This window comes from Nycticebus coucang, chromosome X (genome assembly GCF_027406575.1).
Source record: "Nycticebus coucang isolate mNycCou1 chromosome X, mNycCou1.pri, whole genome shotgun sequence".
Lineage (NCBI taxonomy): Eukaryota > Metazoa > Chordata > Mammalia > Primates > Lorisidae > Nycticebus > Nycticebus coucang.
The window spans coordinates 34,821,601-34,842,172 of record NC_069804.1 but is presented as its reverse complement, the minus strand read 5'-3'; positions in this window follow the sequence as shown (position 1 = coordinate 34,842,172).

Sequence of the window (20,572 nt, the reverse complement as noted above, 5' to 3'; positions counted from 1 at the left end):
AATAACCAAAATGAATTCCAAAAACAGAATTAAATAAGGGATGAAATAAATGAAAAACATAGAAAGGAAATAGTGGAGCATAAGGAATTGAAGGAGTCAATCAGGGAATTTAAAGATGTAGTAGAAAGTATACATAACAGATTAGACCATAGAGAAGAAAGAATCTCAGACCTAGAGGTCAAAAGTCTTGAGGTAACACAAGCAGTTAAAGAGGCAGAAAAGAAGAGAAAGAAAGCAAAATGGTCATTCAGAGAATTATGGGACTTCAGGAAGCATTCAAACATATCAATTTTAGGGATCCCTGAAGGTGAAGAATATTGTCCCAAAGGAATGGAAGCCCTTCTGGAGGATATCAAAAATGATAATTTCCCATGTATCACCAAAGATTCTGAAAAACTCCTATCAGAGATATATGAACTCCCAGGTCATCTCAACTCAAAAAGACCGTCTCTAAGACACATTCTCATGAACCTGTCCAAAGTCAAGATGAAAGATAAAATTTTGTGAGAAGACAGGAGTAAGTGCCAATTGCCTTACAGGGGAAAATCTGTAATGGCAGATTTCATCTCAGCTAAAACTTTCCAAGCCAGAAGAGAATGGTCATCTATCTTTGCCTTACAGGAGAAAATCTGTAACGGCAGACTTCATCTCAGCTAAAACTTTCCAAGCCAGAAGAGAATGGTCATCTATCTTTAACCTTCTTAAAACAATTTTCAGTCCAGAATTCTATGTCCTGCTAAACTAAGCTTGAAATTTGATGGAGAAATCAAATCTTTTACTGATAATTCAAACATTGAGGAAATTCACAATGAGACCAGTTCTATAGGAAATATCGTATGATCCTCTTAATAAATGCACAAAACGCGTTTGATAAAATTTAGCGTCCTTTTCTAACAAGTATACTTGAGAAAATAGGCATAGGTAGCACATTTCTTAAGCTGATTAAAGCCATCTATGAGATACTCACAGCTAATACCATGCTCACTATAGTAAGACTGAAATCTTTTCCACTAGAACTGGAACCAGACAAGGATGACCACTATCACCACTATTATTCAACATAGTGCTGGAAGTTCTAGCCAATGCAATCAGGCAAGAGAAAGATATAAAGGGCATCCAAATGGTGGCATAGGAGATCAAACTATCACTTTTTGCTGATGATATGATCTTATACTTAGAAAATTCCAGAGACTCAACCACAAAAGTCCTGGAAGTGTTCAAGAAACACAGTAACATTTCAGGGTATAAAATCAATGTCCACAAATCAGTAGCTGTTGTACATGCCAGTAGCAGCCAAGTTGAGAAGCAAATCAAGGACACAATTCTCTTCACAGTAGCTTCAAAGAAAATGAAATACTTTGGAATGTATCTAACAAAAGAGGTGAAGGATCTCCATAAAAGAGAATTATGAAACCCTAAGAAAAGAAATAGCACAAGACATTAAAAAACATGGTCTTGGCTGGGAAGAATCAACATTGCTAAAATGTCTCTACTTCCCAAAGCAATGAACAGATTAAATGTAATCCCCATTGAAATAACAACGTCATTCCGTGAAGTACTGGGAAAAAAATGTACTTCATTTTGTATGGAACAAGAAAAAAACCTGTATAGCCCGGGCAATTCTTAGTAATAAAAATAAAGCCTGAGGCATCACTCTACCAGACTTCAGGTTATATTTGAAGTCCACAGTGATCAAAACAGCATGGTATTGACACAAATATAGACATATGGAACTCAGTAGAAAACCAAGAAAAGAAACCAGTCTATTATTGCCATCTAATCTTTGATAAACCACGCAAAAGCATACAGTAGGGAAAAGAATCTCTATTCTAAAAATTGTGCTGGGAGAACTGGATAAGCACAGGTAAAAGACAGAAATGGGACTCACACGTTTCACACTTACAAAAATTGACTCCAGGTGGAAAAAAATTTAAATCTAAGATACAAATTAATAAAAAAAATCTTAGAATAAAGTGTGGGAGAAACTCTTGATGTTGGACTGGGAAAAGATTTTATGTCAATGATTTCAACAGCAATTGAAACAACAACAAATATGAACAAATTGGATTTAATTAAGCTGAAAAGTTCTGTACCACTAAGGAAACAACAATTAAAGCAAACAAATAACCTTCAGAAAGGTAAAAAATGGCTTGGCGCCTGTGGCTCAAGTGGCTAAGGCGCCAGCCACATACACCTGAACTGGTGGGTTTGAATCCAGTCTGGGCCCACCAAACAACAATGATGGCTGCAACCAAAAAATGACCAGGTGTTGTGGTGGGTGCCTGTAGTCTCAGCTACTTGGGAGGCAGAGGCAGGAGAATCGCTTGAGCCCATGTGTTGGAGGTTGCTGTGAGCTGTGATGCCACAGGACTCTACCAGGGTGATAGATTGAGGTTCTGTCTCAAAAAACAAACAAACCCAGAAAGGTAAAAAATATTTGCATGATATGAATCTGATGAAGGGTTGATAACTAGAATAAACAGAGAACTAAAATTAATCAACAAAAAAAGAATAATCCCATCTACCACTGGGCAAGAGACATGAACAGAACCTCTTCTGAGGAAGACAGATGAATAGCTAACAAATATTTGAAAAAAGACTCATTGTCTCTAATCCTTAGAAAAATGCAAGTCAAAACCACCCTATACATTGCCTAACTCCAGTCAGCATAGCCTACATCACAAAGTCTCAAAATTGCAGATGTTGGTGTGGATATGGACAGAAGGGCACACTTTAACACTGTTGGTGGGACTGCAAACTAATACAACCTCTTTAGAAAAAAGTATGGGGAATTCTCAAAGAACTCAAATTAGACCTCCCATTTGATCTTGCAATCCCTTTACTAGCATCTACCCAGAAGAAAAAAAATCATTTTATCATAATGATAAATTGCGGTAGATTATTTATTGCAGTAGATTATTTATTGCAACTCAATTTACAATAGCCAAAATGTGGAAACAACTTAAATGCCCCTCAACCCAGAAATGGACTAACCAACTGTGCTATATGTATACCATGGAATACTATGCAGACATAAAAAGATGGCTGGGTATTTTTTGTATTAACCTGGATGGAGTTGAAACACATTCTTCTTAGTCAAGTATCACAAGAATGGAAAAGCAAGTATCCAAAGTACTCAATACTAATATGAAGCCAGTAAACAATATAATACATTCTCATATAAGAGAAAAATCAAATCAATTCCAGGTAGAGGGAAGGAGAAGGAGAAGGGGGAGGAGAGAAGGGTATAGATGTGCTCCCACTTAATAGGCACAATGTAAGGGTATGTGGCCCACCTTTTGGGTGTAGGACATAACTACAAGAGTGACTGTACCTAACAAATGCAAACATTGTACCCCAGGTGTTTGTACCCTCATGTTAACCTGAAAAAAAAAAAAAGAAACATAGAGCTATAGAGCTAACTTAAAAAAAGAAGAGGTTTATATATTGTTTGTCTATAGTAAAATAAAAAGTGAAACTGTTTAGATATAAAGAAAATGCATATTTTCATGAATTGACTCTTCCTTAATTTTATGGCTTTTACTTTTTAATTGTCTTCCATTTATGACAGAAATGTATTTTATAAAATCTTATTTAAGGAAATATAACTGAATTCTTCATATTTAATCTCCAAATGTAAAAACTGAATTTTAGGGAGCCCACCCGACCTCCGAAAGAGCTGCACAGCCCAGGACCAGATGGCTTTACGTCAGAATTCTACAAAACCTTTAAAGAAGAAGTAGCACCTATATTACTCAACCTGTTCCAAAATATAGAAAAAGAAGGAATACTACCCAACACGTTCTATGAAGCAAACATCACCTTGATCCCTAAACCAGTGAAAGACCCAATAAGAAAAGAAAATTATAGACCAATATCACTAATGAATGTTGACACAAAAATACTCAATAAGATCCTAACAAACAGAATCCAACAACACATCAAAAAAATTATATACCATGACCAAGTGGGATTTATCCCAGGATCTCAAGGCTGGTTCAATATACATAATTCTATAAATGTAATTCAGCACATAAACAAACTAAGAAATAAAGACCATATGATTCTCTCAATTGATGCAGAAAAAGCTTTTGATAATATGCAGCATCCCTTCATGATCAGAACACTTAAGAAAATTGCTATGGAAGGGACATTTCTTAAACTAATAGAGGTCATCTACAGCAAACCCACAGCCAATATCGTATTGAATGGAGTTAAATTGAAATCATTTCCACTTAGATCAGGAACCAGGCAAGGTTGCCCATTGTCTCCATTGCTCTTTAACATTGTAATGGAAGTTTTAGCCACTGCAATTAGGGAAGAAAAGGCGATCAAGGGTATCCACATAGGGTCAGAAGAGATCAAACTTTCCCTCTTCACAGATGACATGATCGTATATCTGGAAAACACTAGGGATTCTACTGCAAAACTTTTAGAAGTGATCAAGGAATACAGCAATGTCTCAGGCTACAAAATCAACACCCATAAATCTGTAGCCTTTATATATACCAACAATAGCCAAGCCAAAAAAAACAGTCAAGGACTCTATTCCTTTCACAGTAGTGACAAAGAAGATGAAATATTTGGGAGTTTAACAAAGGACATGAAAGATCTCTATAAAAAGAACTATGAAACTCTGAGAAAAGAAATAGCTGAAGATGTTAACAAATGGAAAAACATACCATGCTCATGGCTGGGAAGAATCAACATTGTTAAAATGTCTATACTACCCAAAGCAATATATAATTTTAATGCAATTCCTATTAAAGCACCTTTGTCATATTTTAAAGATCTTGAAAAAATAATACTTTGTTTCATATGGAATCAGAAAAAACCTCAAATAGCCAAAACATTACTCAGCAATAAAAACAAAGCAGGAGGAATCACACCACCAGACCTGAGACTGTACTATAAATTGATAGTGATCAAAACAGCATGGCACTGGCACAAAAACAGAGAAGTAGATGTCTAGAACAGAATAGAGAACCAAGAGATGAATCCAGCTACTTATCGTTATTTGATCTTTGAGAAGCCAATTAAAAACATTCAGTGGGGAAAAGATTCCCTAGTTAATAAATGGTGCTGGGTGAACTGGCTGGCGATCTGTAAAAGACTAAAACTGGACCCACACCTTTCACCATTAACTAAGATAGACTCTCACTGGATAAAAGATTTAAGACATGAAACTACAAAAATACTTGAAGAAAGTGCATAAAAACTCTTGAAGGAATTGGCCTGGGTGAATATTTTATGAGGAGGTCTCCCCAGGCAATTGAAGCAGTATCAAAAATACATTACTGGGACCTGATCAAACTAAAAATCTTCTGCACAGCCAAGAACATAGTAAGTAAAGCAAGCAGACAGCCCTCAGAAGGGGAGAAAATATTTGTAGGTTAAACCTCCAATAAAGGTTTGATAACCAGAATCCACAGAGAACTCAAATGTATTAGCAAGAAAAGAACACGTGATCCCATCTCAGGGTGGGCAAGGGATTTGAAGAGAAACTTCTCTAAAGAAGACAGACGCACAATCTACAAACACATGAAAAAAAGCTCATCATCCTTAATCATCAGAGAAATGCAAATGAAAACTTCTTTGAGATATCACCTAACCTCAGTAAGAGTAGCCCACATAACAAAATCCCAAAGGCAGAGATGTTGGCGTGGATGTGGAGAAAAGGGCACACTTCTACACTGCTGGTGGGAATGCACGCTAATACGTTCCTTGTGGAAGGATGTTTAGAGACTACTTAGAGATCTAAAAATAGACCTGCCATTTGATCCTATAATTCCTTTACTAGGTATATACCCAGAAGACCAAAAATCACAATCTAACAAAGACATCCATACCATAATGTTTATTGCAGCCCAGTTCATAATTGCTAAGTCATGGAAGAAGCCCAAATGCCCATCGACCCACGAATGGACTAGCAAATTGTGGTACATGTATACCATAGAATATTATGCAGCCTTAAAGAAAGATGAAGACTTTACCTCTTTCATGTTTACATGGATGGAGCTGGAACATATTCTTCTTAGCAAAGTATCTCAAGAATGGAAGAAAAAGTATCCAATGTACTCAGCCCTACTATGAAGCTAATTTATAGCTTTCATATAAGGCTATAACCCAACTGTATCACAAGAATTTGGGGAAAGGGCCAAGGGGGGGGGGAGGTTAGTGTGGAGGCAGGGTAATGGGTGAGGTCACACCTACGGTGCATCTTAGAATGGGTACAGGCGAAACCTACTAAATGCAGAATACAAATGTCTACATACAATAACTAAGAAAATGCCATGAAGGCTACATTGAACAATTTGATGAGAATATTTCAGATTTTATATGAAACCAGCACATTGTATCCCTTGACTGCACTAATGTACACAGCTATGATCTAACAATAAAAAAAAAGAAAAGAAAAAAAAAACCCTGAATTTTAGAAGTAAAGTAAGGAAGCCATTTTTTGTCTTGTATATAGATTGCATATAACTGATAGGAATGTTTTTTTCACGGTGCATCTTAGAATGGGTACAGGCGAAACCTACTAAATGCAGAATACAAATGTCTACATACAATAACTAAGAAAATGCCATGAAGGCTACATTGAACAATTTGATGAGAATATTTCAGATTTTATATGAAACCAGCACATTGTATCCCTTGACTGCACTAATGTACACAGCTATGATCTAACAATAAAAAAAAAGAAAAGAAAAAAAAACCCTGAATTTTAGAAGTAAAGTAAGGAAGCCATTTTTTGTCTTGTATATAGATTGCATATAACTGATAGGAATGTTTTTTTCATTTGTAATATTAAACATTTTAGAAACCAAATTCATTTAATTTTCCTAATGTCTAATAGCTGCCTTTTTTAAAACAAAATGCGAATTGTACATATTAAATAGATTTTGGTGCCACTGCTCTTTTTGTTAATATATTTATTTCTAAAGACAATAGTCTTTGAATGCTTTTGATAAGTGTTTGTTTCCTCCCTAAATTCACATATTGAAATCCCTACTTGCAATGTGATAATATAAGAGGTAAGACTTTTGCGAGGTGATTAGGCAATGAATGCTTCATGAGCAGGACTGATGTCCTTATAAAAAGAGATAGAAGAAAGCTCCCACAACTCTTTTGCCATGTGAGGATAACTTGAGAAGGAAGCCATTTATGAACTAGGAAGTGGATCCTCACCAGACCCTGAATCTGCCACCACCTTGATCTTGCACTTCCTGGCCTCCAGACTGTGAGAAATTTCTGTTGCTTACAAGTCACCCATTCTTTGGTAACTTTGTAATAACAGCCTGAATGGACTAAGACTTGAGATAGACATTCTCTAAATTTACTATGTTTTCCATGACATATTGTTTATTTTAAAAAGAAATTTTAAAATGATCTTTTATTGTTCATATGTCAAAACCATTTTACATCAGTGTCTCATGAAACACTTAAAAAAGTAAATGAAGGTATTACCATCTTCATTTTAGAGATGAGGAATTTGAGCTTGAGAGATTAGTGATTTTTTCACATGGGTGCTTTTCAAATATCATTTGATTTATGTCATAGGAACTTGAATTTCTAATGTTGTTTCTCATCAAAATGACTAGTAGTCTTTACTTTAATAGCCTCCAAACACTTCTTTCACACCCCTTTAACTCCATAATTTCTAGAAGCTCCTATTTCACACCAACTGATTATAAGAATGAAGAAAATGGTAATGATGTAGACTCTCCACCAAGATATATATTTGTGACAGTCAATGCTATTTCTATATTAAACTGACAATATTAAAAAACAGAGGTTATTTTCTCCTAATTAACAAGCTTGCAGTTAGGCTTTGCTGTCCCAGCTGAGCCTTTGCATAAATATGAAACTAAGGCAAATGTGAAGATAAGCTATTTGTACTAAATTTAAAACCAAAAGGGACCACTTTCATAAAATAGTTAATATCTATTAGAATTATTTGAATCCTGAAAGTGAAGTGTAGTGTTTGATAGAACTGTCCTCATTTTAGTTGCTAAATTTATTTGGAATACATGAAAAATTTATTTTTAATAGGTACCATATTTTAGTTATTTTTACTGCTATACTTTTTCCTTAAACATAATATCATCCTGATATTTGCACATATGCATCTTGGAATTTGATAAATAGACATTTTTGTGAGCAATAGTAAAACACGACTCAAAATATTGTCAACAAAAGACTCATTTGGTCTTAAAATAAGTCAGTTCAAAAGTGACTTCATAAGGAAAGAATGGAAAAATAACCTTGTAATTAATCAAGATACATGTACAACAGCTTTAATACCTTTTATTTTACTACCTGAAACTGTGTTATCTCTAAACTTCAGGCCATCACTATGAGTTACATGGACTTACAAATAATTTAAGAATAGCTCATAGTCTTACATTTTTTTCATGCAGGTTTCTTAATCTTCTATGTTTTACTAAATCTGGCTTTTCCATTTGGCACTACTTCTATTCTTCTGTTTTGGATTTTCTATGTAATGACTCTTTTTTTTCTCCCATATCCTTCTAGAACTAATCCTGGAAGAAGGATATGTTTATTTTTGGTTTTCCTTTGTGACTTCCAAACATTTCATCACCTGTTGATAAAAGGTTTTAGCTTTGAAATTTTCTCTTTATTAAAATACAAAGCCTGAATTGCTGTTGCTTTTCTTTGGGGGGAATTTTCCAATTTAAAAGTAGCAGTCAGTAGGCTTAAAGGTGAAAGGAAAGTGACAGTTTTCTGACTGTGCAGACAAACTTTCAAAAGTTTTGTGGAGTTAAGGGACATCATGGGGGTTCAGAGCCTTCTGAGTAGAGGGACCTAGATTACAATCAAAACTTTCTGTTGTTATTTAAAAGGACTATTCTGTAGAAAACCAGAAATGGGTTAACCTCAACAAGGACTAAATTCTGTCTTCAAATAATAAACTCATTCCTATTTGATTAAGGTGATCTTGCGTTAGTATACTTGACTGAGAAAATCAAATTATTAGGAGAATAATATGAGAAACTTAAAGTATCTGTGTATTTTTATATTTAGTATCCTGCCATAAACAAAAATAACAAAGTATAAGAAAAGACAAAACTTAAGCAAAAATTAAGATTAAAAAGTGATGGTTGAAACAGAGCCACAATATAGTCAAATATTGTGGATATCAGGCAATGACTGAAATTACTTGGAACAATATTTCAAGAAATTGAATGACAAATTAGAAAATTTAAACAGATCCTGAAAAATTTTATCCTGAAAATTTTAAAAATGGATTCTCTATGAGTAAAATATATAGTAAGTAATTTTAACACCTTTGTAAATGAATTTGATAGCAGGTTAGATGGCTAAAGAGAAAATTAATGGCATGGAAGGTAAACCAAAAGAAAATATCCAAACCCAACTATAGAGAGAACACTAGGCTAGATAACAGAGAAATAGGCGAAGGAAACATTTGGGATATGATAAAAGTTATATTACTCACACACACGTATATTTATACACACATATGTATGTATATATCGAATTTGAGGTGAATAGGAGAGAAAGATGGTGCAGCAACAAAATTTGAAAAACTAATAACTGAGAAGGTCACAAAGGTGGAGAATACTAATGAAACAGATTCATAAAATATTGTAAACCACAAGAAGGTAAATATAAGGAAACCCTGAAAATCACTGATTTATTTCCTGTCCCCATAATTTGACCTCTTAGAGAATGTCATGTAGTTGGAAACACATAGTAAATAAGTTTTTCAGAATGAATTCTTTCACTTAGCAATATGCAATGTTATATGTCTTTACATGACTTGATAGATCATTCTTTTTAGGTCACTAAATAACATTTCGCTAAATTGATATACTTAGATTGTTTATCCACTCACCTATCCAAGGACATCTTGACCTCTTTCAAGTTTTGGCAATTACAGATAAAGCTACTATAAACATTTGTGTGCTGGTATTTATGTGGACATAAGTTTTCAACTTAATTGGGTAAATACTGATGAGTACAAATGATGGATTGTATAGGAAGAGTATAATTAGTTTTTTAAGAAACTTTTAACTGTCTTCCAAAGTGTCTGTACCACTTTGCTTTGCCTTTTTTACTTTTTGCCAGCAGTGAATGAAACTTCCTGTAACTTCACATCCTTGCCAGCATTTGGTGTAATTGGTGTTTTCAATTTTTCCATTCTAACAGGTGTATAATGGATGGTATCTCATTGTAGTTCTAGTTTGCAATTACCTGATTATATTAATGTAATGTTGAGCATCTCTTGTGCTTATCTTTCATTGACATGTCTTCACTCATAAAGTATCTGTCTAGATATTTTACCCACTTTTGATATTGAAATGTTTGCTTTCTTGTTGTTGAGTTCTTTATATACTTTGGATAAATGTTGTGTTGTTTTGTTTTTTCCTTTTTTCCATTTAGCCAATAATTATCTTCCCAATGGAGCATTAAGACTACTTACATTCAATTGTTAGTATTGATATGAGAGATCCTTACTTCTCTCTTTATTATGTTGATTATTACCTAGTTGCTTTCTTGACTCCCTTCTTTTACTACTGGATAATAGCTGCTCATTAGCAGAGGCAGGTCAGGTGCTTCCCCATGCAAGTTCATTGGTATGGAGTTTATTGGCCTATGGAATCTTGAGTGATACCTTTCTCAGGGCCATTGTGAGGTCCTGACTCAGGTGGTGGGAGTCAGGATTGATGCACAGAATCCTGAAAATAAATTCACCCTACCCAGGTCTTCCAGCAGCAGTGAAGGTATGCAGTACCCACAGATGGGGTATACAAGAGACCTTGCCTCCCTGTTTCCTCCCTGATCCAGCAGGGGCAGCAGCAAAGGATTAGGGTAGATGCAGCAATCTGAGGCTAGGATCTTTTGGGGTTCACAAGCCGTAGGGATACTACTGTGCCTTTTCTCTGGAGCAAAGCCACTGCAAAATCTCTAGTCAGCTCCTAGAGTCAGTCTAGTGCAGGCATCCTCAAACTTTTTAAACAGGGGGCCAATTCACTGTCCCTCAGACTGTCGGAGGGCCGGACTACAGTTAAAAAACAACAACAACAACTACGAACAAATTTCTATGCACACTGCACATATCTTATTTTGAAGTAAAAAAACAAAATGGGAATAAATACAATTCACACCACTTCATGTGGCCCGTGGGCCGGTTTGAGGACGCCTGGTCTAGTGGCTTATGCAGTGGAGGATTCCCCCTCCCTACCCTTGCATGTCTGAAAGCAATGTCCAGAGGGAAGTGTGGATCTCAGGGATTCTTTCCTTTGTCCCTTCACTTCATGCTGAGGCCTTTCTTACGTACCTTTGATGGTACCTTTGATCGTACCTAGCAGGTCACCCCCTACTTCCCTCTTTTTCATTTTGGATGCCTCCTATCATCTCTCCATTGATTCCCAAGGCTCTCCCCTGTACAATCAATCTACAGGTGAATATCTGCTCACCACGGTTGAACCTCTCTGTGAAAGCAGCTTGCATACACTGCTTCTAGTCTGACACCTTGGCCCCCCTCTGTCTCCTATAAACTTTATAATCAATTTGTTGATATTGTCTATATAACTTCCTGGCATTTTTATTTGAAATGAATTGAAACTATAGATTAAGTTGGAAAGAATTGACAACTCAAAAATATTGAGTCTTTTGTGTTCCTGAATATTCTTCCATTTATTTAGTGTTTTGATTTTTTAATCAGTTTTTTCTTCATGTAAATTGTATATATATATATTGTTAGAGCATACCTAAGCATTTCGTGTTTTTTGTGTTAATGTAAATGGCATTGTGTTTTTAATTTCATCGTTCAACTCTATTTCTGGTATGTAAGAAAACAAATGGCATTTGTTTATTAACCTTGTCTCTTGCACAGCTGCTGTAATCACTTATTATATCCAGAAGACTCTTGTTGATTCTTTAGAATTTTGTACATAGACAACCATGCCAACTGCAAAAAAGAGTTTTATTACTCCTTCTCATTTTGTTTATACTTTTTCTGCATTTCTGGCCTTAGTGCACTAATTAGGACTTCTAGTACAATGTTAAATAAGAGTTGTGAGATAGCCTTCCTTATTTTATTCCTGATCTTAGGATGAAAACATATAGTGTCTTACCATTAAGCATGATGTTAGCATTAAACTTAAAAACTCCTGGAGAGTTCGGTCTTAAGAACCATGCTAATTCTTTCATGAATTTTACCTCCAGGAGCCTTACTTAGTTCTCACAGTGAAGATCAGAAAAAAAATGGCTATGTGTTCCTGGCAGGGTGGGGGAAGTAACCCCTTTGAAAAATGCCAGAAAAAAACCCAACTTACCGATAGAAGAGCACACAAAAAAGTTATGTCTGGCATCTCAGAAACCATGCAAGCAAGAAGAGAATGGAGTGAATATTGAAAGTGTTGAGAGAAACCAAAATATCTACCAACCTAAAATTCTGCATCTTATGTTGGTATCCTTTGAAAGTGAAGAAGTAATAAAGAATTTTGCAAACCATATAAAATGAGAGAGATTGTTACCAGTAAATTTGCAAGAAATATTAAAAGGAATGTATTCACAGAGATAGAAAGTCATGCAGGTCAGAAGATCATACCCACATGAAGAAAGGAAGAACTTTAGACAAGGAATAAGTGTTGGTAAAACAAAGATGTTTAACTTATAAAATAAAGTTTTATTCATAATAACCATAGCAACAGTGTATTCAGTGATTATAAATTATGTGTAAGTGAATAGACGACAACAATGATACATGGTATAAGGGATGAAATGCAGAAATGAAAAATACTTTGTTATTTCAGGCTTTCGTTCCTGAACAGCAGTATTAGCAAGTTTTGAAGGTAGACCTGGCCTGGTTATAAATGTATAGTGCAAACTCTCAGGCAACCCACTGAAAATGTAGTAAAAATGTATCAAAAACATGCTAAGCAAATGGATATAAAGGAATCATATGAAATTATGAAAATCACAAAAGGTAGGAAAAAGTATGAAAGACAAAAAGATGAACAAAGGAGAGGATAATGAATAGAAGACAGTAACAAACACAGTAGATATTAATCCAAGTATATCAACAATCTCATGCAATGACAACGGTCTAAATATACCAACTAAGAGACAGATTCACAGTGCATCAAATATATGTTGTCTACAAAAAAACCCACTTTAAATTAGAGGGAAAAAAAAGCAATGAGGAAATAGACACCTGTGCATATGCTAACACTAATCAGAAAGACGATGGAGTAACTAAGTTAATTTCAGAACAAGGAAAATTATCAAGGATAAATAGGGGAACTCTATAATGATAAAAGGATTAAGTCTCTAAGAAGACATGATAATCATTAATTTGTAAGTAACAGCAGAGCATCAAAATTCATGAGGTGAAAGTTATTTATTTCCTTCTTTCCATTATTCTCCATTTTCATTTTACCGTTAAATATTTTTGCTCCACAGACCTTTCAAAATCACAGTTCTAATCAAGTTACACCCTATTTAAACATCTTATGGTGCTACATTACCTAGAAAAGTAAGAATAGTATTTCAACTTGAATTTCAGGCCAGTACTCACTATGGCAAGTCACTCAATCTTCCATATTTATTTCCTACTGTTTTACTGTACCCAAAATAGTCCCTGTGCTTTTCCTGTCTCCAGAGCTTTTATTCCTATTTTTTCATACTGGTAAAGCTAATTCTCTTTGGTTAAGACAACTAAAATTCTAAGCTTGCCTTTGAACACCACTCAAAATGCATTGTTTAAAATGTCACATCATTTTTATAAATATTTTTATTGATTTGTGATAACTCCCTTCTGAAAACCTTGTTACATTTTTAATGCTTTCATTTGTAACATATAATATTCTGTGTTATATCACAATTACTTTGAACTTGTCTATTATCCTCCTAAACTATAAAATCTTTGAAGATAAATCTGTGAAAATATTTGTGAATCTTTCATATATGTTCTGTGCCACATAGCACAAAATCTTACACATGGATGGTAATAAAATATATTGGCTGGATATCCTTGTTTTAAAATTTATATCAGTGATTGCAAAACTGTCATCCTCTTTCATGAAGATTTTCTGATCATTTCAGTCTCTTTTATTTTTCTCCAGTCTGAAATTCTGTAGTACTTAATGGCTGCACCAATTGTTTTTAGCAGTTAATTACTTATTTAATGGTGCCATGTGTCATTCTGAGTAGTTCAAAAGTTGCTTGAGGGCTGGGGCAGTTTTCATTATCTCTTGCATTCTTTACAGTGCCTTGAATACGTAAGTGGGTCAATGAATACTTTGAATTGGATTGAACATAGTAGTCTTTCATACTTCTTCCAAAATGCCACACATTTGGCATGCAAATGAAGCATCAATAAATTAGTGGACAATTGTGAAAATAGAGTAAGAGTTAAATATAAAATTCAGCTTTTTGATAGGAATATTTCTCTGCAGTCATCCATATCATTTGGCAACCACACTTCAGCTTCATTTATATTAAAATCATGTATTATAAGGTTACACAATTTGATGTACAACTGTCATTCTGAATAAACACCCATTTGTTCATCATTTAAGTCTTTATTTAAAAAGTAGTTTTCTCCATTGCTCATTTCTTTATACTTTGTAAAATGTCTGAGTCATATGTGTTCTATTGCCTTTGCCTTCTTGTTTTGACAAGATTCCAGTTGCAATGAGATATCCTCAAAAAGTACATTTGTTAATCAAGAGGAAAGCAAACTGTGAATTTATCTTCCTTCACGTTTCTCTTGTTTTAGGAGTATGAGAAATATGTTCTGATGAGGTAACACTGAGGGTGGTTACGATGAAAATGATGATTCCCACCTCTTTAACCTTTCATTTGTCATTTATAGGTCCTCAGAGTTTTATATGACTTTGCAGAGTTCATTATGGCAGTGCTATTTCTCCCCCTTAAAGTTTACAGTTGTTGTGACTTGGCACCTGTAGCTCAGCAGCTAGCATGCTAGACACATACACCAGAGTTAGCAGGTTTGAATGCAGCCCAGGCCCACCAAACAACAATGACAACTACAACCAAAAAATAGCCGGTATTGTGGTGGGCACCTGTAGTCCCAGCTACTTGGGAGGCCGAGGTGAGAGAATCGTTTGAGCCCAAGAGCTTGAGGTTGCTGTGAGCTGTGATGCCACAGCATTCTACCCAGGGCGACACAGTGAGACTCTGTCTCAAAAAAATAAAAATAAGTTTACAGTTGTTGAAAACATTAGCATTTTAGAAATTCTGTATTATTTTGTTATAGAAATTATCAATTAACAAAACGCCTTCATAGAATTCAATCATCGTGTATTAGTAAAACCAGTGAATATTGTATAAATACTAGAAGCTAACTGTAGTACTTTAATATCATTAGCAATAACTGCCCCATTGCATTATGATAATGAAGAATTCCAATTTATTAATTACTTTTTAATTTGATATGTCTTGGTTGTTGAACATCTGGCTTCAACCATAACAAAATGCCAAAAAAATATATAAGACAGAAAATCACTGACCACGGAAATCCTGTTTTTGACATATACACTGAAAGGTTTAAAAGATGGCACCCAGAGATGAGTCTGCAGCAAGAGTGGAGAAGGTTAGGTCAGCTTTACTGAAAGGGGAGATGACCCACCTTGGCAGTGCAAAGATGGTGTCTGTGGCCAGGGGCAGTTAGAGATCACTTTTATGGGGGGGGCATAGTGGGTGGGCACACAGCTTATTGGAAAGTGAGGGTCTTTTGGTGGGAACTTCTCAGTGGATGGGCTAGCCAGATCCTTTGTGTCTTTGTCTTATGAAGAGAAGAGGAAGGAGAAGGGAAAGGGTTTGTGTGTGGCTGCATGAGGCCCCTCAACATATACCAGATTTGTAAATTACATCAGTATCCTTTTTTTTTTCCTTTTGAGATACAGAGTCTCAGTCTGTCATCTAAGCTGGAATGCAGTCATGTGATCATAACTCCCTGCAACTTTGAACACCTGGACTCAGGTGATCCTCCTAACTCATACTACCCAGTAGCTAGGACTAGATGCGCAAGCTACCATACCCAGTTAAATTTTTAATATTTTTGTAAAGATACAGTCTTACTCTGGTTCCCAGCCTGATCTTGAACTCCTAGACTCAAGTCATTATTTCCCTTTCGCCTCCCTAAGTACTTGGATTACAGGCATGAACCACTGTACCTGAATATATCAGTATATTTTTCAAAGGTCAGAGTTGCCCAAAATTATAATTTATCAGTTAAAAATATTCACTATACTAAATTATTTTTTTTGATAAGTATACAAACATAAAGTAGCACAAAGTAAAACCAAGTATTTTTTGAAAGATTACCAGAAGCAGGGCAGCAACTGTGGCTCAGTGGGTAGGGCGCTGGCCCCATATACTGAGGGTGGCGAGTTCAAACCTGGCCCAGCCAAACTGCAACCAAAAAATAGCCGGGCGTTGTGGCAGGCGCCTGTAGTCCCAGCTGCTTGGGAGACTGAGGCAAGAAAATCATCTAAGCCCAGGAGTTGGAGGTTGCTGTGATGTAATAGCACTCAACCAAGGGCGACAGAGTGAGACTCTGTCTCAAAAAAAAAAAATTACCAGAAGCAGCAAAAGGGAAATTTGCCAAAAGGAATTGAAAAGACCACTGTAGAATATTTGAGTTTAAAACAGAAGAGTATAAAGAGCACAAAATTAATTGTATTGTGTTTTAGTTATGACCAGAATGTTGAATTATAAATACATCATAAAAAATAAGCCTCATTTTCATTATGATTTTTAATGTGCTTTCAGAATATGCAATATTCTTGCTATATTACTAATGATGTTCATTCAAGCCTGCCTTCAGACCCAGTGCCTCTAAACTGCTTTTATAATGTTTTATAGAACAATTTCTATTTAAATGCAACATCCTATGGGGCTAGGCATTACTGGCTTTTTATTTTTATATGCATTTGTAGAATACAATTCAACTTAGTATTTTATCCATTTACTGACTTTATAATGAAAACAAAATTCTCTAAAATATTTGTGAATAGCATTACTTTTATTTATTGCAAAATATCATACTTGAAAATTAGCATAGAACTAAAAATTTTATAATTATTGGAACCTTTAAAAGATTATTGCTCACTTATTGTCTCTTAATCTTCAAACAAAACCTTCTATTTCATAGTAATGTCTAAAATGTGTCCTTTTAGTGACTATATACTATATATATTGCTTTAAAATACTATTCTCTTTATATCTGTAAGAAGCCATCAGATTATGTGGTATTTTATTATATGAAGATAAGGTTTTCACTGTGTAAATTCCTACATGCTGGTAACTTTTAATAAGCTTCCCAGGTAGATGAAAATACTCATAAAAATTTCTAAGAAGAAAAGTTCCACCCTACTATATAGTGTTTGGAAATTTAAAATATTTCTCTCTGCCTCTTTTACCTTCTGTTTGGGGTTCTATAAGGCATTACATCATTACAATTTGCATACCATTTCTCTTTATTTATATACTAAAAACTCCCTTGTTTACTGTATTTACATTTCCTTTTTAATTTCATTGCTAACCTAGCTTAGCTCCTCTTCAAAGAACAGAGAAGAATCCATGAAGAAAAAAATGGGAAGGAGAAAAAATGGCAAAAGCAAAAGAAGAATCAAAGACTGTTTGAAGCAAAAGGGGCCAATCAGAACTTTCAATTCTGGACAAGAAAGAGTAAACTCATTCCACTGCATTTCTCTTATGCAACTATAAAACCTGGACAGAATGTATAAGGCATCTTTTCAAGTTTTTTTTTTTAATCCATTTTCAGTTGACAAATGGAAATTATATATATGTATGGAGTTCAATGTGATGATTTGATTTTTGTACACATTGTGGAAAGATTAAATCAAGCTATTAACATATCTGTCACTTTACTTCCTTCTCATTTTTCTGTAGTAAAAACATTTAAAATTTATTCTTTTAGAAATATTTAAATACACAGTAAATTATTGATACCTATGGTCCCTAGCCATTTTAGAAAATAGTATGGACATTAAAAAAAACTAAAAAAATACAATTACTATCATATGCAACAATCCCACTTTTTGGTATATTTCCAAAATAATTCAAATTGTTATGCTGAAGAGATATCTACAATTCCATGTTCATTATGGCATTATTTGATCTTTATAAAAATTAAATAGTAGCAGGCAGATCAAGGAAGAAGATTGGAATTTGAAGTACCCCCAAATTGGTGGTGAATTTACCGTATTTTTTTTCTCCACCAGGATCTCTCAGTCTGAAAAGTTAGTGAATCAAAGTAGCACCAGGGTGCCAGAAGAGAGACTTCCCGGGAAAACTCTCTAGTTCTGTCTGACTAGAGGAGAAAGTAATGGAACTCCTAACTTTTAGAGTGTGGAAATTTCACATATTGATTTTTTCTGTTCTCTGTTCCCCCTTTCTCCAGTCCCTGAGTAATTCTATGGTGACGGTGGAAGCATGAACCAAACTATGAAGAAGGGAATATTTTGTCTCTCTTTAGTTGATCTATAGTAGTATGTAGGACCAAAATTTATCTTTCTCTCTCTCTTTCTGCCCATTGTTATGCCTGTCACATCCATCTGAAATTGCAGAAGTACACAACAGAGCCAGGAAATCAAAGCCCAACTTTCTGGACAGAGGACTGAAACAATGAACAACAGGGAAGTGAGGAGATACTCCAGACAGAAAGGATCTAGGGAAAGTGACCACATAAAGTTGTGTACAAAATCTAAGGTCCATCCTCAAAAGGTTCATGCAGTAGATACGATCCTGTTCTTGCAGCAAAGACTTTGAAAACTAGACTAATAAACCAAGACCCATGTCCAGGAGCGGTGGCTCACAAGTAGACAGATCAAAATAGCACTGCAGGCTAGATGCAATGACTCACAATCATAATCCCAGCACCTTGGGAGGAAGAGGCAGACAGGAGGATTCGAGATCAGCCTGGGCAACATAGTGAGGCTCCATCTGTACAAAAAGTAGAAAACTTAGCTGGGTGTAGTGGTGTGTACCCGTAGTCCTAGCTACTCTGGAAGCAAAGGTGGGAGCCCAGGAGTTTGAAGATGTAGTGGCTTATGATCAAGCCACTGGCTTCCAGCCTGGGTGACAGAGGGAGACCCTGTCTCTCATAAAGGAAAAAAACAAAATACCCAGCACTTCAATGGGATGGCAGGATAAAATGGTAGATCTACTTTTAGATCTTTGAGGAATCTCCATACTACTTTCCGTAAAGCCTGTACTAATTTGCAGTCCCACAAACAGTTGCATGATGCTCTCTTCTCTCCACTCTCACACCAACATCTGTTGCTTTGGGACATTGTGATGTGGTCCATTCTCACTGGGGTTAGGTGATATCACAAAATGGTTTTGATTTGCATTTCTCTGATGACTAGGGATGATGTGAATTTTTTTATGTGTTTGTTGGCCAATTTCTGTCCTCATGAGACAAGTTTCTGTGCATGTCTCTTGACTGGTTTTTAATGACTTAGTTTGCTTTTTTCTGATTGATTTGCTTGAGTTCTTTAGAGATTATGGTTATTAGATCACTTTGTCAGATTTGTAGTGTGCAAGTATCTTCTCCCATTCTGAAGGTTGTCTCTTTGTTTCTTTGTTGATTCTGTGCAGAAACTTTTTAACTCGATGAGGTCCCATTTATTTATTTTTGTTGTTACTGTGATTACCAGTGGGGTTTTCTTCATAAATTATTTCCCTAGGTTGGTAAGATTTAGTTTTTCCCACACTTTCTTCGATGGCTTTTATAGTTTTGTGTCTTAGATTTAAGTCTTTTATCCATTGTGAGTTAATTTTTGCAAGTATTGAGAAGTGCAGGACCAGTCGTGTGGCTAACCAGTTATCACAGTATTATTTATTAAATAGGGATTCTTTACTCCAGGGAATGATTTTGTTACTATGTCAAACATAAAATAGCAACATGAGGCTGGTTTTATCTCTAGATTCTTTATTCTGTTCCATAGATCTATGCCTCATTTTTTATACCAATACTGTGATGTTTTGGTCATCGTGGACTTATAGTATAACCTGAAGTCTGGTAAAGTGATGCCTCCGGATTTGTTCTTATTCATAGAATGGCATTGGCTCTTTGTTTTTTTCCCCCTGGTTCTATATGAAATGTAGAAATTTTTTTTCAAGATCTTCAAAGTATGATGTTGGAATTTTAATGGGAATTACATTAAAACTGTAGATTGCTTTGGGAAGTATAGACATTTTAACAACATTGATTCTTCCAAGCCATGAGCATGATATGTTCTTCTGTCTGTTAACATCCTCTTCTATTTCTTTTCTCAGTGTTTTATAGCTCCCTCTGTAGAGATCCTTCACATCCTTTGTTAAATATATTCCAAGGTATTTTATTTTATTTGATATTACTGTGAAGGGAATTGTATTTTTGATTTGATTCTTGCCTTGACTGTTAGCATTTATGAAAGGTACTGACTTATGTATATTGATTTTACAAGCTACAGTATTTACCTATCATTTGATCCTGCAATCTCATTACTAGGTATCTACTCAGTGGAAAAGAAGACACTTTACC